The sequence below is a fragment of the Budorcas taxicolor genome, chromosome X, assembly GCF_023091745.1.
Source record: "Budorcas taxicolor isolate Tak-1 chromosome X, Takin1.1, whole genome shotgun sequence".
NCBI classification, from domain to species: Eukaryota; Metazoa; Chordata; class Mammalia; order Artiodactyla; family Bovidae; genus Budorcas; species Budorcas taxicolor.
In genome coordinates, this window is record NC_068935.1 from 130,272,472 (window position 1) to 130,296,171 (window position 23,700).

General features: G+C 40.1%; 1 pseudogene; it reads left to right on the top strand.

Annotated features, from left to right (window-relative positions):
- Positions 1–21,850: 21,850 nt before the first annotated feature.
- LOC128070238 (60S ribosomal protein L4-like) lies at positions 21,851–23,114 on the top strand (annotated as a pseudogene).
- The last annotated feature ends 586 nt before the right edge of the window (positions 23,115–23,700 follow it).

The following is a 23,700-nucleotide window of genomic DNA, read 5'->3' on the forward strand; positions in this document are numbered from 1 at the left end:
TCTTTTTCAAAAAACAAAAAACTGATTTGGCTCAATTCTGAGTGTTTCCTGCTCTCTCCAGCTGCAGTGATGCTACTCAGACCTCTGTGCTCAAGGGATGCGATTAGAGACATGAAATGGCATTGAACTTCACACCATAGAGTGTTCAAGTTCAGCTAGCGTGTGAGAGATCATGGTAGTTTTCTTCCCATTCAGTAAACACAGAGTTATATTTTTGCCCCTTCACTTTTAGTTTCTTTAGAGGGGAAAATCATTTCACTTTCTACCAAACCTTAAATAGTGAGAGAGACATCAGTGATGTTGTAATCATGCCATAGGGAAGAAAATCTTAGTAGCTCTATCAGTGGAAGAAATATTGGAGGGGGATGTGCCCTGGTAATTTTGAAATAGAATTTAGGATTGTAGCTCATAGCACACTGTGTTGGGAGTCATCAGATTCCAACATCTTTTTCTACAGATGAGGAAAGTGAGATTCAGATCAAAGTGATGATTCTCCACTCTGCTGCACATGAAATCTCGCTGAGAGCTTTAGAAAATAGGGGTGTCTGCGCCTCACCTCTAAAGCCAACCTGATTGATCAGGGATGTAGCCTGACATTGATGACTTTTATTGTTATTTTTTAAACTTTGGTTCAAGTATAGTCCACATTGGGCTTCCCTGGTGGCTCAGAGGTTAAAGCGTCTGCCTCCAGTGCGGGAGACCTGGGTTCGATCCCTGGGTTGGGAAGATCCCCTGGAGAAGGAAATGGCAACCCACTCCAGTATTCTTGCCTGGAGAATCCCCTGGACGGAGGAGCCTGGTAGGCTACAGTCCACGGGGTCGCAAAGAGTCAGACACGACTGAGCGACTTCACCTTCCTTTACCTATAGTCCACATATGATATTATATTAGTTTCAGGTGTACACCGTGTCTTAACATTTAAATACGTTATGAATTGATCACAATAAGCCTAGTAATCATCTGTCACCATACAAAGTTATTATAGTATTATTGACTGTATTCCTTTTGCTAGAAATTACATCCTTGTGACTTACTTTCTAACTGAAAGTTTGTACCTCTAAATCCTCTTCACCTAATTTGCCCAACCCCTGACCCCTTCACCTCTGGCAACCACCAGTGTGTTCTCTGTATCTGAGTCTTTTCCTATTTTGTTTTATTTGTTTTTTAGATTCCACATGTAAGTGAAATCATATGGTATTTGTCTGTGTATATCCAAGTTATTTCACTTAGCATAATACCCTCTAGGTCCATCCATGTTGCTGCAAATGACATTATTTCATTATTATTTATGGCCAATTAGTAGTCCATTGAATATGTACCACATCTGTATCCATTCCTCTGTCGATGGGCATTTAGGTTGTTCCCATGTCTTGGCTATTGTGAACAGTGCTGCTGCTGTGAACATAGGGGTGCATGTATCTTTTTGAATTACAGTTAGTTTTCATTTTCTTCAGATAAATACCCAGAAGTGGAACTGCCAGATTGTGTGGTAGTTCTATGTTTAATTTTTTGAGGGACTATCATACTGTTTTCTATAGTATTATGATTCCATAGTATTAATAGCTATACCAGTTTACATTCCCAGAGACAGTACATGAGGGTTCCCTTTTCTTCACATCCTCTCCATCTCTTGTTATTTCTTATCTTTTGATAAGACCCATTCTGACAGATGTGAGGTGATATCTCTTTGTGATTTTGATTTGTATTTCCTTGATGATTTAGTGATGTTGAAAATCTTTTCATGTGTCTGTTGGTTCTCTGTATATCTTCCTTGGATAAATGTTTATTCAGGTCCTCTGCCCATATTTAATTGAATTGTTTGGGGTTTTGATTTTGAGTTGTATGAGTTCTCTGTATATTTTGGATATTGAATCCTTATCAGACATATCATTTGCAAATATCTTATTCCTAGTTATTAGCTATTTTATTCTTTTTGATACAATCATAAATGATATTGCTTTCTTAATTTCTGATAGTTTGCTATCAGTGTATAGATATGCAACAGGTTTCTATATATTGATTTTGTATCCTGTAAATTTACTGAATTCATTTATTAGTTCTGACAGCTTTTTGGTGGAGTCTAGGATTTTCTGTATATAGTATAATGTCATCTGCAGATAGTGGCAATTTTGCTTCTTCCTTTCCTATTTGGATGCCTTTTCTTTTTTTTTCTCTCTCTCTCTCTGCTTGGTCTGATTGCTATGGCTAGGTCCTCCAATACTATGTTGAAGAAAAGTGGCAATAGTGGATATTTTTGTCTTGTTCCTGATCTTAAAGGAAAAGCTTTCAGCTTTTCACAATCGAGTATTATGTTACTTGTGGGTTTGTCATATATGGCCTATATTAGGTTGAGGTATGTTCCCTTTATACTCACTTTTTGGTCAGTTTTAATCATAAATGGATGTTGAATTCTGTCAAATGCCTTTTCTGCATCTGTTGAGATGATCAAGTGATTTTTTCTTCATTTTGTTAATGTGGTGTAGGGTGTTGATTGATTTGTGGATATTGAATCACACTGATGGTTTTTTAAAATGTCTCCCCCCAGGTGGTTTTCACACACAGTCAGTGTCCAGAATCCCTGTTTTCAAGTTCAGTGGCAGGATGAAGTAGAACAAAGCCCAGATTAGAGATGGGTCCATTGCCCCCATGCTGCCACCTTGCAGAATGCTGGCTGTTGGCACTGCAGATAATACTGAAAGTAGATGAGTCACAGCCACAGAAGAGAAGGAAAGGGTTGTATCCAGGAATTGAGCAAGAGGGAGAATGCTATTTCCATGTAAGTCAGTTGCAAGCATTTCCTGGGAGACACATAATACACAAGGACATGCTGACATGCTAGATAGCTTGGACTTCAGTAGTGTCATACCCTGATTGTGGTACCCTCTGGAAAGAGATGCTAATCATTCAGCAAATGGAGTGATGGAGAAGCTCCTTCAGGAGGCACATGCTTGGAATCCTTTCCTTTCCAGAGGATTCCAGGAATCAGAACATTCCTGTCAACTGCTTAAGTCAGCAGGTCATTCACTGAACTCTCTTACCACCCTATCACTCTCTACTGGCTAGACAGTAAACATCACTGAGGAAACTATGAATGGAACTACTTGAAGATAGCGTCTTTGAAGAGGTAATTAAGGTTCAATGAGATCGTTGGGGTTAGCCATAGTCCAGTATGACTGGTGTCCCTATAAGATGAGGACACTGACATGTACAGAGGAAAGACCACGTGAAGACACAGGAGAAGATGGCCATCTATAAGCCCAGGAGAGTAGCTCTCAGAAGAAACCACACCTGCTGACTGCTTGATCTTGGACCTCTACCTTTCAGAAACATGAGGAAATATATTTCTGTTGTTTGAGCCACTTAGACCGTGGTACTAACAAGGTAATACAACTATAGTGATACTAACAGTACCAGTGCCTGACAGCTAAATCAGACATGGCCCCAGACTCCAAATCACTCAGAGTCTAGCCACTTGTCAGAAGCCACTGGAAGCAGTTTTCTCCAGGGAAGGAGGTGGAAGATTGTGAATGAGTCTGTGACTAAATCAAAATTTTGGAACTGCCTGTAGGAATGGGGCAAGGGAGAAAAAGTGGTGGATCTTGGGCCAGAACCAAGTGGGACGTAAAGGTAGCCAAGCTAGAACAAAGCACCAGGAGGGGTGCCAGCTCACAGAATTACAAACAAAATGGGGAGGAGCTGTGCTGGATGAGAAACAAGCCAAGTGATCCAGCCAAGAAAGAGGACCAGGTCACAAAGGCAAATGTTTAAAAAGCAGAGCCCAGGTAAAAGACAATGGGAAAGGGATCATAAGGACTGCTTCCTGGGTCCATAGCCCATCTGAGACCCAGTTGGCCAATGACATATAGCTTTAAAAAGCTTAAAGTCACTTTCCTTTCATGCTCTCTTATCTGTATAAAAGCCAGTCTTGAAATTGAATTCTGGCATCCCCATTAAAATATGGTTGAGGGACAGACTGTTCATAACTGGGTCATGTTGGGTTCCCCAGAAGCAAACCCTGAGAAGAAGATTCTGGATTACAGTAATTTTTAATAATAGGGAGGATACATCTCTCCGTATTTACTACCTTCTCAAAAACATTCTTGGCAAATTGCATACTTTCTTTTATTAAATGCATTCTTGTTGCGTGTCCAACTCTTTGCGACCCCACAGTCTGCAGTATGCCAGGCTCCTCCATCCATGGGATTCTCCGGACAAGAATACTGGAGTGGGTTGCCATGTCCTTCTCCAGGGGATCTTCCCAACCCAGTGATCGAACCCTTGTTTCTTATGTCTCCTGCATTGGCAGGGAGGTTCTTTACCACTAGCGCCACCTGGGAAGCCCCTATACATTCTTTTTTTAAAATATATAAATTTATTTATTTTAATTGGAGGTTAATTACTTTACAATATTGTGTTGGTTTTGCCATGTATCAGCATGAATCCAGCATGGGTATACACGTGTTCCCCATCCTGAACCTCCCTCCCTCCTCCCTCCCCGTACCATCCCTCTGGGTCGTCCCAGTGCACCAGCCCCAAGCATCCTGTATCCTGCATTGAACCTGGACTGGCAATTCGTTTCATATATGATATTATACATGTTTCAATGCCATTCTCCCAAATCATCCCACCCTCTCCCTCTCCCACAGAGTCCAAAAGACTGTTCTATACATCTGTGTCTCTTTTGCTGTCTCGCATACAGGGTTATCGTTACCGTCTTTCTAAATTCCATATATATACGTTAGTATACTGTATCGGTGTTCTTCTTTCTGGCTTACTTCACTCTGTATAATAGGCTCCAGTTTCATCCACCTCGTTAGAACTGATTGAAATGTATTCTTTTTAATGGCTGAGTAATACTCCATTGTGTATATGTACCACAGCTTTCTTATCCATTCACCTGCTGATGGACATCTAGGTTGCTTCCATGTCCTGGCTATTGTAAACAGTGCTGTAATGAACATTGGGGTACACGTGTCTCTTTCAATTCTGGTTTCCTCAGTGTGTATGCCCAGCAGTGGGATTGCTGTGTCATAAGGCAGTTCTATTTCCAGGTTTTTTTATTTTTATTCTTATTTTTACTTTATTTTATTTTACAATACTGTATTGGTTTTGCCATACATTGACATGAATCCGCCACAGGTGTACATGAATTCCCAATCCTGAACCCCCCTCCCACCTCCCACCCCATATCATCTCTCTGGATCATCCCCGTGTCTCCACACTGTTCTCCATAGTGGCTGTACTAGTTTGCATTCCCACCAACAGTGTAAGAGGGTTCCCTTTTCTCCACACCCTCTCCAGAATTTATTGCTTATAGACTTTTGGATTGCAGCCATTCTGACTGGCGTGAAATGGTACCTCATTGTGGTTTTGATTTGCATTTCTCTGATAATGAGTGATGTTGAGCATCTTTTCATTTGTTTGTTAGCCATCTGTATGGACACCTTATCTTTGACAAAGGAAGCAAGTATATACAATGGACTAAAGACAATCTCTTTAGCAAGTGGTGCTGGGAAAACTGGTCAACCACTTGTAAAAGAATGAAACTAGAACACTTTCTAACACCATACACAAAAATAAACTCAAAATGGATTAAAGATCTAAATGTAAGACCAGAAACTATAAAACTCCTAGAGGAGAACATAGGCAAAACACTCTCCGACATAAATCACAGCAGGATCCTCTATGACCCACCTCCCAGAATCTTGGAAATAAAAGCAAAAATAAACAAATGGGACCTAATTAAACTTAAAAGCTTCTGCACAACAAAGGAAAGTATAAGCAAGGTGAACAGACAGCCTTCAGAATGGGAGAAAAGTAAAGTCAATCAGTCGTGTCTGACTCTTTGTGACCCCACAGATTGTAGCCTACCAGGCTCCATCTGTCCATGGGATTTTCCAGGCAAGAGTACTGGAGTGGGTTGCCATTTCCTTCTCCAGAGGATCTTCCCAACCCAGGGATCGAACCTGGGTCTACCTGCATTGTAGGCAGACACTTTACTGTCTGAGCCACCAGGGAAGCCTAATAATAAGGGAGAAAATAATAGCAAATGAAGCAACCGACAAACAACTAATCTCAAAAATATACAAGCAATTCCTGCAGCTCAATTCCAAAAAAATAAACGACCCAATCAAAAAATGGGCCAAAGAACTAAATAGACATTTCCCCTATACATTCTTAAATTATTTTAAATTTAAAAAGAAAGCTGGTTTTGTTTCTGATTGAAATTATATGAAATTGATACATTTATTTGAAAAGGATTAACATTTTTATTACATTATGACTTTCTCTCCAGGAGCATGGTATATCTCTATATTCAGGTCTTGTTTTATGTTGCTCAGTGAAATTTATAGCTCTCTCTCAAATAAATCTTACATTTCTTTGTTAAATTTTCCCCTGTATATTTTATAGCTTTTGTCCTATTGTTAATGGGATGTATATGTGATTTTTTTCCCATTTTCATTTCTATCTGGTTTCTACTAGTAAATGAATTGATTTTTAAAATATTTGTCCTGGTAACCAGTACCTTACTAAATTATTTTACCTGAAATACAATAATTTACTTTTAATTGTGCCTGATGTTTTTCTAGGAAATGATCATATCATTTGCAAATCAGGGTATTATTACTCTTCCAATATTTACATAGCTTCTTTACTTTTTAAGGCTTATTGCATTAGCTAGAACTCTGAAGAAATGAAAAATAGCAGCATCTCTTTCTTGAGCGAGCATAAGCTACTGGCTATTATTTATGAGTTGTAATTGTGACAGCAGTTACTTTGTCTGTAATCCCTTCTGCAGTCTGTCAGCAAGATATCAGGATGATATTGCATAGTCAAAGTGCCTCCCTGGGCAGAACCACATGGAATCAGAGGGGTTTTAAGGGACACATTTTGACAGAGTTCTTCTGTCTGTCTGTGAGGTTGAGTGGGGCTGGGGAAGGGAGCACACAGGCAGGCGTGAATTACATCTCAGGGATTGATTGTCCCACAAAATTTTTAAAATTATTTTAAACAGCTTTGTTGAAATATAGTTAACATACAATAAGAGCTGCTGCTGCTGCTGCTGCTGCTGCTGCTAAGTCGCTTCAGTCATGTCCGACTCTGTGCGACCCCATAGACGACAGCCCACCAGGCTCCCCCGTCCCTGGGATTCTCCAGGCAAGAACACTGGAGTGGGTTGCCATTTCCTTCTCCAATGCATGAAAGTGAAAAGGGAAAGTGAAGTCGCTCAGTCGTGTCTGATTCTTAGTGACCCCATGGATTGCGGCCTGCCAGGCTCCTCCGTCCATGAGATTTTCCAGGCAAGAGTACTGGAGTGGGGTGCCATTGCCTTCTCTGACAATAAGAGCAGAAGTTTTTAATTTTGGTGAAATGAAATCTATCTAATTTTTATTTTATAAATTTATTTGGTGTCATATCTCTGAAATCTTTGCTGAACCCATGCTCACATGGACTTTTGTTGTATATTTCCCTCCAGCACTTTCATAGTTTTAGACTTTTCATTTAGCTCTATGCTGCATTTCGTGTGAATTTAGGGGGATGGTGTGAAGCCTTGTTCAAAGTTCACGTATTTGCATACAGATTTCCAATTGTTTCAGCAACTTTTGTTGAAAAAGATTATTCTTTCTCTGTGCACCCCTGTTGCAAATCAGTCGTCTATACATGCTGCTGCTGCTGCTGCTGCTGCTAAGTCGCTTCAGTTGTGTCCGACCCTGTGCGACCCCATAGACGGCAGCCCACCAGGCTCCACTGTCCCTGGGATTCTCCAGGCAAGAACACTGGAGTGGGTTGCCATTGCCTTCTCCAATGCACAAAAGTGAAAAGTGAAAGTGAAGTCACTCAGTCGTGTCCAACTCTCAGCGACCCCATGGACTGCAGCCCACCAGGCTCCTCCATCCATGGGATTTTCCAGGCAAGAGTACTGGAGTGGGGTGCCATTGCCTTCTCCCATCTATACATATCTGAGTATATTTCTTGAATCTATGTTTTTTCATGGATAGTTTTTTTTTTCATTGTTTCCACTCATACCACATTGTCTTGATTAGTATAGTTTTATAAGACTTGAGTAGACACACTTCTACAAATTTAGAAAATTTGAATTTTTTACTTGTGAGGTCTGGTCAAAATACCCCCTCTTTAAGCAGAATGGAGTGAAAGCACTGCCAGCAACATATGCAGAGCCGATGGGAGCTGGAGGTTCAGTCGGCCCCTCCCTGCCTACGTGTAAGGACTGTGCTGCCAGCCTGTGGCTCTGCTGCTGTTTGCAAGGCCCAGGACCACATCTCACACCCTCCTCTTTCCCCGAAGACAAAACCCACTTCCCATAATCAGGCCTGTGTGGGTCTACACGACTGCACAGAGCTTGTTTTCCTCCTCTTACTGACCTTTTTGCTTTGCTGTTTTGAAATCACCAGGCAAGCTCAGAGCAGGCAAAATCAAGTCACCTGGGTTATTGGATGATTTCTGTCTTCCACCTTGACCCCTCACCATCCCCTTTACATCATCTTTCCACGTGGTATAAGTATTTATTTGAGTGCCTTGGGCTTGATGTTCTCTACAGCAAGCAGCTATACTTTCATCTCTTCTGTGTGCTGACACCTGTAATAATTATCAGCCTAAAATTAATCCAGTCCATCAGAGGCACACTGGTTGCTTCTCAAAGCTTTTCGTTTTTCCTGGCCTATCCTCACTGGAATGGCATTGTACTAAACTAAATTTAATGTGTGTACAATGAGAAGATCTTGCATCGTTTTTATAGGACTTTGATGCTCTGGTATTTCGAACCAGCCAGGCTGTGACAGCTCAAGTTGCCTAGTAACCATCCAAAGACCAGCACCAGAGTGAAACCCAGAGAAGCCACGTTCAGTAATAAAGAGAGTAACAACCAGGAATGAAATAAGTCCGGGTCATGGCTGTGCTGGATCCACACTCCTTTGAGGATGTGGCTGACACATCTTTGGTTAAGCTGCTCAAATTCTCCATCTGTAAAGTGGGCCTGACATTTGAGAGCGGGTACCTCCTGTATATATTGTGAGGATTAATAAAGAATCCAGAAAACAGTTTGAATCCTTCAAACTAAATGCACTTGGGAAATATGTTGGATTTATAATAATTTGGTGCTGACACGCAGATAATGTCGGGAAGCAGGATCAGTTCAATCACTGATTTCCAAGATTCTAAGACAAATATAGTAGTATCAGTCTCTATGCTTGCCTTCGAGCTGAGATGACTGTCTGGACACATCTCAAGGATGGAAAGTAGTGAAAAATACATTGAATATTGAGGGGGAAATGAATCCAAGTATTCAAAAACTACCTGAGTTATGATGTCTGAGGTCAATGCACATATATGGGATTTGCTCACATTTAATTTGTCTAATTTTAGAGAAGTCTGTCACTTCAAAGGGTAGAAACGGGACAAAGGCATATAGCACCACAAATAGAATATAAAATGACTTCATTTGGGTTTCAGTCACCTCTCTCAATGTCAAGGTGGAAATTGGGGTCATCTGAGCCAGTGTGCCTTAGCTGGGGTTCAAGCCTGCTCTCCTCCCCCTGCAGTCTGGGCATCTCCTTTTTCCCGTCACCATCACCACAGGCAGACCTTGCATTTTGCTCATGTTGATTTATTTCTTCTCCCCCCAAACATACTGAAGTCTTCACAGTTGCAAACATCAAGGCTCACAATTTTCAGCCTTTTAACTTTTTTCATCGTCCTCTTGAATGATCTGAAACAAAATTATGCTGAAAACCCCAGCTCAAGTGCTCCTTTGTAAAATGTATTGTTTCATTTCCCAGGCCCACATGGGTCATAAAGCCCCTGATGTATCACCAGGCACCAAGACGAACTGGCTTCAAATCTTTTCTCTGTTGTTTTCTGTGCATACCTAAGGCAAATTACTTCATCTCACTCTTAGATTATCATGTTTAAAACAGATCGTAATATACTCAAAGGTTGTTGAGAAGATTAAATAAGGATATATGTAATAAATGTGTACATATGTATCCTTATATGTATACATATGTGTAAGGATAAGAGATATAGACTTGGAAACAGACATATATGGTCAGATATCTATATAGGTACACAACACACACAGTCAGGAATTTTGTAAGTATTCAATGCTCGGTAAGCTTGTTATCAATTATATTCTCTCTCTGCCCTTTTTCTAGCTCTTGTACCAATCATGGCAGCTTTTCCAGAGGCTAGAGTTGGACCCTACATCACCTAACAAAATCGGCTTGTAGATGTATTCTTTTGGAGGAAGTTTGAAACCACGTTAAAAAGTAAAGTATGCCCACTAGCCTGTAATGTCCACTAGTCTGCATTATAATTTTCTACAATTTTAGAAATTCCAACCACTGTGTCTGTTCCTCCACCCCATGCTGAGATCATTTGTTAATCACAAGTGCAAAAAGCATGGTTATGAAATAAGGCAAAGAAACTACCTATTTTTTTTTAAAGGAAACATGTCTTGGTCCTTTCTTAGGGGGACAAGTTTTGACTGTCTTATAGAGAATATTTTTAAGTGATGTTTACCTGTTACAACAGAAAAACTTCAAAACTCACAGTTCTGGAGAAAAACCACCACACTGAAAGCCCTCCCCCCAGGCCGTTTGTGCCTGCTCTCTGGGCATCAGGGAACACATTGTACAGCGACACATGATGGCCTTGACTACATCTGATCCACCAGCAAGGACTCTGAACGACATTCATTTAATCACTTGTCCTGAAATCACCGCTGAAATTGCAGCCAGCTGAAGTGACACAGGAAACCAAGTCCCTGCACCTAGTGGGGATGAAAAGAGAGATCATACAGAGGACTGATGAAAGCCAGGTGCTACGGTGGCCCTCATGCTCAGAACACCAGGGATATTCTCTTGTTTAATTTGTTTTTAATTGAAGGATAATTGCTTTACAGTATTGTGTTGGTTTTTACCAAATATCAGCATTGGATCAGCCATAGGTTTACCTATGTCCTCTCCCACTTGAACATCCCTCCCATCTCCCTCCCCATCCCAGCTCTCTAGGTTGTTACTAAGCCCAGGTTTGAGTTCCCTGAGTCATACAGCAAATTCCCATTGGCTCTCTACTTTACATATGGTAATATATATGTTTACATGTTACTCTCTCCATACATCCCACCCTATGTACATTCCCATTATATTGAAGTATACATAGATAAAGTATACTAATCAAAAGGTCACAGCTTGATGAATTTTTACAAACTGAGCAGACCCATATCAACAGCACCCAGATAAAGAATAAAGCATTACCAAAAAACAAAAAGAAAGAAAGAAAAAGTAGGGCACTACCATCACCCTAATAGGATTTGTGTCCCCTTTCAGTCATGAGCTCACCAAGGGTAAATGTTACCACAACTTCTAACACCTTACTGTTTGCCTGCTTTAGAATTCCATATAAATGAAATCATCTAGTATGCACACTTTAATATTTGCCTTCTTAAAATTCAGTGTTATTTTTGTGAGAGTAGACCACATTATTATGTGTAGTTGCAATTCATTAATTCCCATTAGATTAACATACAACATTTTATTTATCCATTACATTGTTGGCTATTTTTTAATTAATTAATTTGAAATATAGTTGATTCACAATGTTGTATCCATTTCAGGTGTACAACAAAGTGATTCAGTTATATATATATAGAAATCTATACTTTTTCAGATTCTTTTCCATCATAGGTTATTACAAAATTTTGAGCCTAGTTCTCTGTGCTATAGAGTAGGTCTTTGTTTTTTATCTATTTTACGTATATACCAGTGTGTATATGTTAATCCCAAACTCCTAGTTTATCCCTCCTCCCCTCTCTTTCCCCTCTGTTAACCATAAGTTTGCTTTCTACGTTTGTGAGTCTATTTCTCTTTTGTAAATAAATTCATTTGTATCATTTTTTAGGATTTGAACTATTGTGAATAGTATTACAACAAACACTTTCATGCATGTCTTTGAGTGAACAAATCTTGGCTATAAACCAAAAAATAGAATGGCTGGGTCCTGGAATATTCATATGTTCAGCGTTAGTACAACTGTTTTTTTTTTTAAATTTACATACAGTGAAATTCACTTTTGTTTTGGCATGAAGTTCTGTAAGTTTTGACAAATGAATAGAGTCTTACAACTGCTACAATCAGGAATAAACAGCAAAAAATCCCCCCAAATTCCATCATGCTGCTCCTTTATAGTCAACCCTTAACCTACGCTTTCCCCTGACAACCCACTGATCACTCTAAAAGTTTTGGTTTTTGGTTTCTTTTAATAAATGGAAATATGCAATATATAACCCCACTGCAGATGGTGACTGCAGCCATGAAATTAAAAGACGCTTACTCCTTGGAAGAAAAGTTATGACCAACCTAGATAGTATACTCAAAAGAGTTGACTCATTGGAAAAGACTCTGATGCTGGGAGGGATTAGGGGCAGGAGGAGAAGGGGACGACCAAGGATGAGATGGCTGGATGGCATCACGGACTCAATGGACGTGAGTCTGAGTGAACTCCGGGAGATGGTGATGGACAGGGAGGCCTGGCGTGCTACGATTCGTGGGGTCACAAAGAGTCGGACACGACTGAGCAACTGAACTGAACCCCTTTTAGACTGGTTTATCCAATGCAATGTATTTGAGATTCATTTGTGTTGTTTATATTGTTGTTCAGTCACTCAGTCATGTGTGACTCTTTGCAACTCCATGAACTGTGGCACGCAGGCTTCCCTGTCCTTCACTGTAAAGTCTTAATTCAGTCCTTTTTATTACTGAGTCAGTTCAGTTCAGTTGCTCAGTTGTGTCCAACTCCTTGTGACCCCGTAGACTGCCGCATGCCAGGCTTCCCTGTCCATCACCAATTCCCGGAGCTTGCTCAAACTCATGTCCATCGAGTCAGTGATGCCCTCCAACAATCTTATCCTCTCTCATCCCCATCTCCTGCCTTCAATCTTTCCCAGTATCAGGGTCTTTTCCAATGAGTCAGTTCTTCGCATCAGGTGGACAAAGTATTGGAGCTTCAGCTTCAGCATCAGTCCTTCCAATGAATATTCAGGACTGATTTCCTTTAGAATTATTCAGTTATTCACCATTGTGTCCGACTCTTAGCGACCCCATGAATTGCAGCACACCAGGCCTCCCTGTCCATCACCAACTCCCAGAGTTCACTCAAACCCACGTCCATCGAGTTGGTGATGCCATCCAGCCATCTCATCCTCTGTCGTCCCCTTCTCCTCCTGCCCCCAATCCCTCCCAGCATCACAGTCTTTTCCAGTGAGTCAACTCTTCGCATGAGGTGGCCAAAGTACTGGAGTTTCAGCTTTAGCATCATTCCTTCCAAGGAACACCCAGGGCTGATCTCCTTTAGAATGGACTGGTTGGATCTCCTTGCAGTGCAAGGTACTCTCAAGAGTCTTCTCCAACACCACAGTTCAAAAGCATCAATTCTTCAGTGCTCAGCTTTCTTCACAGTCCAACTCTCACATCCATACATGACCACAGGAAAAACCATAGCCTTGATTAGACGGACCTTTGTTGGCAAAGTAATGTCTCTGCCTTTGAATATGCTATCTAGGATGGTCATAACTTTCCTTCCAAGGAGTAAGCATCTTTTAATTTCATGGCTGTACTCAGCATCTGCAGTGATTTTGGAGCCCCCCAAAATAGTCTGACACTGTTTCCCACTGTTTCCCCATCTATTTCTCATGAAGTGATGGGACCAGATGCCATGATCTTCATTTTCTGAATGTTGAGCTTTAAGCCAATTTTTTCACTCTCCTCTTTCACTTTCATCAAGAGGCTTTTTAGTTCCTCTTCACTTTCTGCCATAAGGGTGGTGTCATCTGCATATCTGAGGTTATTGTATTTCTCCTGGCAGTCTTGACTCCAGCTTGTGCTTCTTCCAGCCCAGCTCCAGCTTGTGCTTCTTCCAGCCCAGCGTTTCTCATGATGTACTCTGCATATTAGTTAAATAAGCAGGGTGGTGACAATATACAGCCTTGATGTACTCCTTTTCCTATTTGGAACCAGTCTGTTGTTCCATGTCCAGTTCTAACTGTTGCTTCCTGACCTGCATATAGGTTTCTCAAGAGGCAGGTCAGGTGGTCTGGTATTCCCATCTCTTGAAGAATTTTCCAGTTTCTTGTGATCCACACAGTCAAAGGCTTTGGCATAGTCAATAATGCAGAAATAGATGTTTTTCTGGAACTCTCTTGCTTTTTCCATGATCCAGCAGATGTTGGCAATTTGATCTCTGGTTCCTCTGCCTTTTCTAAAACCAGCTTGAACATCTGGAAGTTAATGGTTCACATATTGCTGAAGCCTTGCTTGGAGAATTTTGAGCATTACTTTCCTAGCATGTGAGATGAGTGCAATTGTGCAGTAGTCTGAGCATTCTTTGGCATTGGAATGAAAACTGACCTTATCCAGTCCTGTGGCCCCTGCTGAGTTTCCAAATTTGCTGGCATATTGAGTGCAGCACTTTCACAGCATCATCTTTCAGGATTTGAGAAAACTCCACTGGAATTCCATCACCTTCACTAGCTTTGTCCGTAGTGATGCTTTCTAAGGCCCACTTGACTTCACATTCCAGGATGTCTGGCTCTAGGTGAGTGATCACACCATCATGATTATCTTGGTCGTGAAGATCTTTTTTGTACAGTTCTTCTGTGTATTCTTACCACCTCTTCTTAATATCTTCTGCTTCTGTCAGGTCCATACCATTTCTGTCCTTTATCAAGCCCATCTTTGCATGAAATGTTCCCTTGGTATCTCTATTTTTTGAAGAGATCTCTAGTCTTTCCCATTCTGTTGTTTTCTTCTATTTCTTTGCATTGATCGCTGAGAGAGGCTTTCTTATCTCCCCTTGCTATTCTTTGGAACTCTGCATTCAGATTATTTACTGAGTACTATTCCATTATTTGGATCACAATCCGTTAGTTCATCCATCTATTAAAAGACATTTTTTTTCTTTTTAAGGCTCCTATAAACGTTCACATTCAGGTTTGTGTGTGAATGTAATTTTCATTTCTCTAGGATAATCACTTAGGAATGCTTTATTTGGTATTTTGTTGGCCTTTATAAGAAACAGCCAATTATTTTCTGGAATGACTGTCCCATTTTGAGTTCCCATGAGGAATATATTAGAGTTCATGTTGCTCTGCATCCTCGTTGGCACTTGGTATTGTCAGGTTATTTTATAAGCCATTCTGGTACTTGTGTAATGATTTCTTATTGTTTTTCTTATTGGTTTTCATTTACATTTCCTTAATGATTAATGTTGTTGACCATACTTCTGTGTGTTTACTTGCAATTCTCAGAGAGTTCCTTTATGTATTTTTAGTTGTAATTCATGGGAGGATAGGGTGAATTGTGCTTCCTTCATTTCAACCAGATCAGAATTCCTCAATATCTTTTGAATGTAATTTATTATATGCTTCAGAGAATGTGCTTTCTGTTAGTCTCACAGCCAGCACAGCAAATAAATGGACCATTAACAGCACGAGGACTCCAAATGATATAAATACATCTCAGAGACACTCAAGGACACCTATTATCCTTTGAATCATGTCTGCCAGTTTGTTGAGAGCCTACTGTTCTATGTGATAAGTTCCTACAAATTCAAGTGGACAAAAGAACTAGTGTGAGTTAATTTTAAATGTACCCCACACTTTTCTGATTGTCACCCCCATTTTGCTTCCCACAGAAGCAAGTTCACCCATTTCTCTTGGCTTCTGGTGTTTTAAACTGCTATCATAGAAAGTAACTGGATCTGCTTAGGTGCTTTCTCCCTTTTCCACAGTTCTATTGTAATGATCTCATGTCTGGTTTGACTCAGTAGTTCTCAAGGTAGGGAAGCAGGCTTTCCCCTGCTTCTTAGTTAGGCTGCCTTAACAACAGAATTGGTAAGCATGGGTCATGATGGTGGCAACACATTTGTCAAACTGGAGCTGGTCTCAAAACATACTGTTTCTGGTATAGCCGAAGCTTATGACTTAAGATGCCCAAATATTGCTATCCATTCTAGTTTAGTAGGCATGATTACTTGAACCCACACATAATCCTCTAGCAGGATGTCAAGTGCTTCAAATGGCTGTATGTACTCATCCAGGCCATGAGAATAATGCTACTCAAAGTGTGGTCTGCAGACCAGCAGTGTCAGCATTATCTGGGAGCCTGTTAGAAACCTCAGTGTCCAGGCAACCACTGCTGAATAAGATCTCTGATGGTGGGCACAGGAATCTGGATTTGAACAAGCTTTCCATGGTACTCTTATGTATTCTAAAGTTCAAGAATCATTGCTTACTCACTTATACTTATCACAAAGCTGAATTTAAAATTTGGTAAGAGGAAATGAGATGCCTCTTCCAATATTTTAAAATTTCTGAGTGTTGGTTTATTACTCTTTTAGGACCAGACTTCCCTAAACCTAAAAAAAGAACTAAAATGACTTCAGTAATAGCAGTTAGCAAAACTGTCAGCTTGCAGGAGAGTACAATTATAGGTGGCAAAATATTATTGTGCAATGTAGGTAAAAAAGAAAAGAAAAACTTATTTTTGAATTGTTTTAGAGTAAATGCCCACCATAAAGTAATTTTAAAACAAAGACAGTTTCTTATTTTCCGTATAATTCATGTTTAAAAAAGTAATATTCAGAAAACAGGAAAAACAAGCAAAGCTGTTGGTGGTGTACTTCCCTCAGGGAAGAAATTATTTTCTGAGCATAAGACCAGGGCAAAGTGAGCAAGTTTTAGAGTAATTCAAACTATCTTCTCAGTCTTGAGCCTTGTTAAAAGAATTCTGAGAGCTGAAATCAAGTAGAGATGGCATGGGAAGCCGGCAAAAAAAAGACAGAAGCAGTCTTCTAAATTGGTCTCGAATTGGTCAGACGCTGTTAATAAATATTTATTGGGTGCTTATTATGTGTGGAATGTGTGCTTCATGCTGAAGCCAGCCATCATTATACCAGTTTGGAAGTATGCTACCAATTTGGAAGTATGCTAAGCTAGCCTTATAAAATGTCCACCAAACCCATGTAGGCAATAGAAGGCAAAGAAGTTTTCTTCTTTCCCTCTGTACTCTTCCTCGACTCCTCTGCAGTCTCCCCAGCCCTTATCGAGTTATGTTTTCTTCCACAGGAAGCTGTTAGTGCTGAGGCAGCATCAGGGGCACTTCCATTGTTTCTGTTTCATCCAGCCATGAACATTCACCCTCCCCCTTCCAACAAAAAACACACCTTTTGCAAGCTGACGAAGTGAAATCCGAGGGGTAAAGGGTGGACACGAGCTAAAAGAAGTTATTATACAGAAGAAATTTATTTTTTGGAGAATTATCTGTTCCTGCTGTTTGAACTTCAAGCAAAAGATACAGTCATATAATTCTTGTATCTGTTTTCCAATTAATGTCCCTATGAAAAAATCCAACAGAAGTGAATTAATCATGGCATCTTCTATCTTGAGCTTGGGACTGGAGCTCAGGTTCACCAGAGGTTTTAGTGCTTACTCTGTCCCCCTGGACTTCAACTGCAGCTTACTGAAGATAGTGACTGTTTAACCAGAACCACAGAGCTATTTGGCACATTGCACATGCTGCCTCTGAAGGAATCATAACTGACTACTCATCTTCCTACAGCTTGAATCTCAGGCAGATGAAGCCTGAGAGGCAGATTATCTGAAAAGTGAGAGTGTTGACTAACACATTAACCTGGCACCACCCCCACCCAGGAACACCCAGGGAAGTCCAAAACAGGACAAGGGCATGCCTGGGGGAGAGACTCAATGGTCGGTTCTGGGGTCCCTTTATTTCTCATCGTGTTCCCTCTAAGTGCTATTCTTCCCTTCCATTTGGAAAGAAATTGTGGTGTTAAAGGATTTTTCAGAAAGAAGAAGGAAACAATCACTTTATATCAGCAAAAGGGTTTTTTCTCTGGTTGTGAGAGGGTTTTGCCCATTTTCCTTTAACATTACAGACATCTGTCTCAGATTCTGCTCCAACAATATTGTAATGTCGTCAGGGATCAGAAATGGCTTCTGTTAATCAAGGATTCAGAAAGTCCATTTGCAGATGTTAATTCAAGATGGGGGAGGAGCCAGATTTGCATGTCTTAGACCGGAATTTGCTAATTCTTATGAATTTGAGGGACCCTTTATGCCATCAGGAAAATTTCCAAGTCATCATATAATTTTACCTATGTTTCTAGTATTAGTTGATGGAGCAAATGCTGGTACTAGGAAAAGAAGTGACTGTCATTTCAAAAACAATCTTAAATGATTCTTATTTGATCAGTAACAAGACCTGAAGACCTTTGAAAGTAGTAGTCAATATATTGGAACATCTATTTTTATTCATTATACAGTCAATACTTGGTGAGCAGAGGGATTAAAGGTCCTTTCACATAGCAGTCAAAGTTCCTGAGTGTCCACAGTGCACAGATTTCAAAGCAATGACTTAGACAACAAATACTATTAAATAAACAAATGAGTGAATAAATACAAAAAACAAACCTGGACCTATAAAAAGAAGCAGATTTCTATTGATTCTGAAATTAGAATTACTTTGATTGGTAAATGGGAAATTATTTTGTGATAATTCTTGTTATTACCCTGAGCATCTGTGATGAATTTAGGGGTACTTGTTGCTTTGAGGTTATCAAACTATATTAGTAGAGAAATCAGATAAAAATAAGTCTTCTTTAGAAGTAGATTTTAGCTATTAAAATGGCTTTTAAAGATGGTTTTATCTCCAGAGATTCAGGAGTACAGAGCATGCAAACATTCATGGCTTTGAGATATAACTTCCAGGAAGGATAGGAATGTCCCAAGTGTCCTGATCAAGGATAGAAGGTAACTTGATGCCTCCTACTGTGCCGCCTCTAGTGTTGATGGAATGGCGATTACCTATAAGGTGAGAGAGACACCTACTTAAAGAGGGATGGTGGCTCCTCACAGAACAGTGTTACAGCTAAGAGCAGGCTCATGACTCCTACTTCTCTACCTCCTCATTCAACTCTGAATCATGAATCCCCATCTGGGATCTCTGGGGATGCAGATGGGGCTTCAAGTGCCATGAAATGGAATCTTGAGCCAAGGATAAAGTATCCCCTGAATCTTATCTTGGTCCATCCATTCTCTTCTCCTTAAAGTCCTTAAGGTCACTCTGCCTGCAGTGGAAAATGGCAAGGGCAGAAAGGCTTTATTTCTTTTCAGTGAGCCTGTGCCTAAAACTCCAGTGCAGAGCTTTCTAGGTAACTAGACAAAAATCCATGACTTAGACCCGGGCTGGGGGTTGAGAGCTCAACCTTCCTCTAATTGCAAAGCCCACTTTAAAATTTTACCACCCTTATGGAAACTGTATTAGGAATGTAAGGCCAGGGTTTAGAATATCCAACTGTATGTGAGATAGAAAAAAAAAAAAAAAAAGGAAGCCAGAGCCCAAAGCCAGATTATCCTCCATGGAGGCAAGACAGAGAAATACACCTGTATATTCGACCCTCTAACACACAGGGTGAAATGCACACTGAAGTATCAGAGTCTCAGCCACTCAGATTAGCAACACATGCTTTGGAGAGGACCTACAGAGTAGACAGGAAGAAGGAAGACATCTCCTTTCTCATTCTAGAAGACACTGTCCTCTTATGAACTCCACCCCAGAGGATACCTAACTTTGGAAGTCACACAATGAAATTTTTTGGCAGATGAAATCTGCTCACAACCCTAATGGCACAAGAAACTACACGGAAACAGTCTTTGACTTCCTGAAGCAGAAGAAATAATCAGGCTCATGCTGGCATTTGATGAGTTAAGTGAACTGAAGTATGAAGTCTGACAAATTTGTTCATGGAATTTCCTTCAATCAAGAGGAGAAACAAAATCCATAGGAAGTAAATCTTTGCTTCCTCTCCTACTGCTGTTATTGAAAGAATTATGGAGACCTTTTCATTTTTTGCAGAAAAGCAATGAATTGCCTCTTTGTTTTAAAATGGATAAAAGCAGTGTCTAACTCTAAGGAGACAAGAATGTTCTAGAACAGTGTTGCCCAGTATGCTATACTTTCCAATATGGTAGCTAGCAGCCATGTATGATTATTAAGCATTTGAAATGTGGCAGTATGGCTGAGGCATGAAATGTTGAATCTTATTTCATTTGAAGTAATTTGATTTTAAATAGCCAAATATATCTAGAGATGACCATATTGTAACACACAGTTATAGAAGAACTGTTTTTATTCATGGGTGCTATATTTTTATGAAATATATCATAGACATAAAAGAATATATGATATATACAGTTTAAATAATATTGAAATAATTCACATGCCCTCCAACCCTTCCTAAGAAAGGAAATATTACCCAAACCTCTGAAGTTCCCCAAGTGCCCCTGCCCAATCCCTTTGTATCCCATCACACCTCCAGAGCTAACTATTATCCGAAATTTTCTGTTCATTGTTCCCTTAGTTTTTTGGTATGTTTTTACCAAAATTTCTGTGCATTCTAGATATTAATTGTTTGCCAGTCATATATACTGTTAATATCTTCTCCCTATTTATGGATTGTCTTTTTATTTTATGGTCTATTTACTAAACTGGAATTCTTAATTTCAATGTGATTAACTTTAGCATATATTTCCTTTGGTTGTGCATTCGATATTGTTAAAATATCCTCCCCACTGCCAAGGCTGTAACATCTTTCTCTTATGTTTTCTTCTTTGTTTTAGTTTTCTGTTTGCCTTTATGTCTTTGATCTATCTGATTTTATTTATGATATAAGATGGGGATACAAATTCATTTCTTTCTATAGGGATAGCTATTCTACTATTAGTTATTGAATAGGTGGATTATTTGCTCACTTATCTTTCATGCCAACTCTTGTTTAAGTGGGCTGATTCTAGGCCCTCTCTTTTCATGTAGCTTTCATCTCTCTTCATCTTTCCATGTATCTTTTCATCTCTCCTTTGTGTATGTGGGCACAATTCCAGATACTACCTTCTGTTCCATTAGTCTGTTTGTCTAATTCTGAGACAATACAGCCATTTCTTAATTACTACAATGCTGAAATAAAGGAACCAGACAGAAGATAACAACCAATCTATACTTCCATTTACTTTTAAAATTCAAAGCAGAATGCTTCACATTCTTTTCAGTGAGGCCTAGAGAAGAGCAAGAGATGAAATCATAGAAGTACCGATTTGGTAGTGAGATGGAAGCCACTAGAAGATTTTCAAGTGACATCACATACCTTATGTCTTCAAAGTAGCACTCTGGAGCTTAACTGAGAATAGACCTTTGTGAGGCAAGAGTGGAAGCAGGAAGACAAACCAGGTGAGAGAAGATAGCAGATAAGACCGGAGTGGAGGCAGTAAATGCAGTGACATGTGGTCAGATTCCAGGTATATTATGAAGACCAGGCTGATCATACTTTCTGATGAATCCTTTGTGAGGTATAAGATAGGAGAGGCATCAAAAGAAGAGAGTTATCAAGAATGATGCATTAGTTAAAAAAAAAAAGAATGAAATAATGCCATTTGCGACAACATGGATGGACCTAGAGATTATTATACTAAGTGAAGTAAGATAAATATAAAGACAAAGATAAATATCATATATCACTTATATGTGGAATCTAAGAAAATGATACAAATGAACTTACATGCAAAACAGTAACAGACTCATAGACTTCAAAAACAAACTTATGGTTACCAAGGGGGAAGAGGAGGAGGGATAAATATGGAGTTTGGGAGTAACAGATACACACCACTACAAATAAAATAGATAAACAGCAAGGACCTAGGGTTTTAGCACCTGGAATGGTACTCAATATGTTATGATAACCTGCTTTTCCTGTGGGAGCCACCAGACTGAGAGGAGTGTGGCCTTCTCCTCTCCTCACCATGGCGTGTGCTCATCTACGGATATCAGTGTACTCTGAAAAGGGGTGGGGGGTCATCTGGCAAAAATGTCATTTTGCCTTCTGTGTTCAAGGCTCCCATTCGACCAGATATTGTTAACTTTGTCCACACCAACGTGTGCGAAAATAACAGACAGCCCTATGCTGTCTGTGAATTATCAGGTCATCAAATCAGTGCTGACTCTTGGGGTCCTGGCAGATCTGTGGCTCAAATTCCCAGGGTTTGAGGTAGCGGGACTCACCATTCTGGCCAGGGTGCTTTTGGAAATAAGTGTTGTGGGGGTTGCATGTTTGTGCCAACCAAGACCTGGTGATGTTGGCACCTCAGAGTGAATACAGCACAGAAGTGATATGCCACCTGCTCTGCACTGGCAGCGATTGTCTTATCAATGCTAGTCATGGCTAAAGGCTATCATCTAGAGGAAGCTCCTGAACTTTCTTTGGTGGTTGAAGGCTACAAGAAGACCATGGAGGGTGTTTTGTGTCTCAAGAGACTTAAGGTCTGAAATGATATAAAAAAAAGCTCTATGCCTCTCATAGAATGAAAGCTGCCAAAGGTTATATGAAAAACCGTATCCAGCACATGGGACCTTCCATCACTGATAATGAGGATGGTGGTATCATCAAGGCCTTCAGAAACATCCCTGGAGTTACTCTGCTTAATGTAAGCAAACTGAACATTTTGAAACTTGCTTCTGGTAGTCATGTGGGATGTTTCTGCATTTGGACGGGAAATGCTTTCTGCAAGTTGGATGAGCTGTATGGCACTTGACATAAAGCAGCCTCCCTCAAGAGTCACCACAACCTCCCCCATGCACAAGATGCTCAATACAGACCTTAGCAGGATCTTGAAAAGCCAGAGATCTAAAGAGCCCCACCAAACAACATGCAATAAGATTCATCACCAAGTCCTAAAGAAGAATCCACTGAAAAACCTGACAGTCATGTTGAAGCTAACCCCATATGCAAAAATCATGCCAAGAACCACAAAATTTGGATGAATAGGACAGCAGCAGCACTAGAAGCCAAATCAGATGAGAAGAGGGTTTGAGGCAAGAAGCCTGTAGTGGGAAACACAGGAAAGAAGGTTGTTGGCATTAAGGAGATGAAGACTGGTGGGTAAAAAAGCTGCAAGGACCAAGAAAGCAGCAGCTAAAAAGAAGCCCACAGGAAAGAAACCCACCATAGAGGAAGAGAAGGCTGCTGCATAAACTTCAATTTGTTTATCCCGTAAAGGTCAAATCATTTTGGACAGCTTATTTTGAATAAAGACCTGATCAAAGAGGCAGTAAGAAAAAATATAATAACTTTAGTGAAAAAGAATCTGAAAGAGAATATATATGTATATATATGTATGTATGTATAACTGAATCACTTTGCTGTACACTTGAAACTAACACCACATTGTAAATTAACTCTACCTCAGTTTTTTAAAAAAATGATACATTAATATTTTTGGCTGAGGAATTGTAAGGATATATTATATATATATATATATATATATATATACATATATATACGGTATATATCACATATATGGAATATACATAAGCTACACACACACACATAGTGCCTAGTACAGGTTTGCTGCTGCTGCTGCTGCTGCTAAGTCGCTTCAGTCGTGTCCGACTCTGTGCGACCCCATAGACGGCAGCCCACCAGGCTCCCCCGTCCCTGGGATTCTCCAGGCAAGAACACTGGAGTGGGTTGCCATTGCCTTCTCCAATGCATGAAAGTGAAAAGTGAAAGTGAAGTCGCTTAGTCGTGTTGGACTCTTAGTGACCCCATGGACTGCAG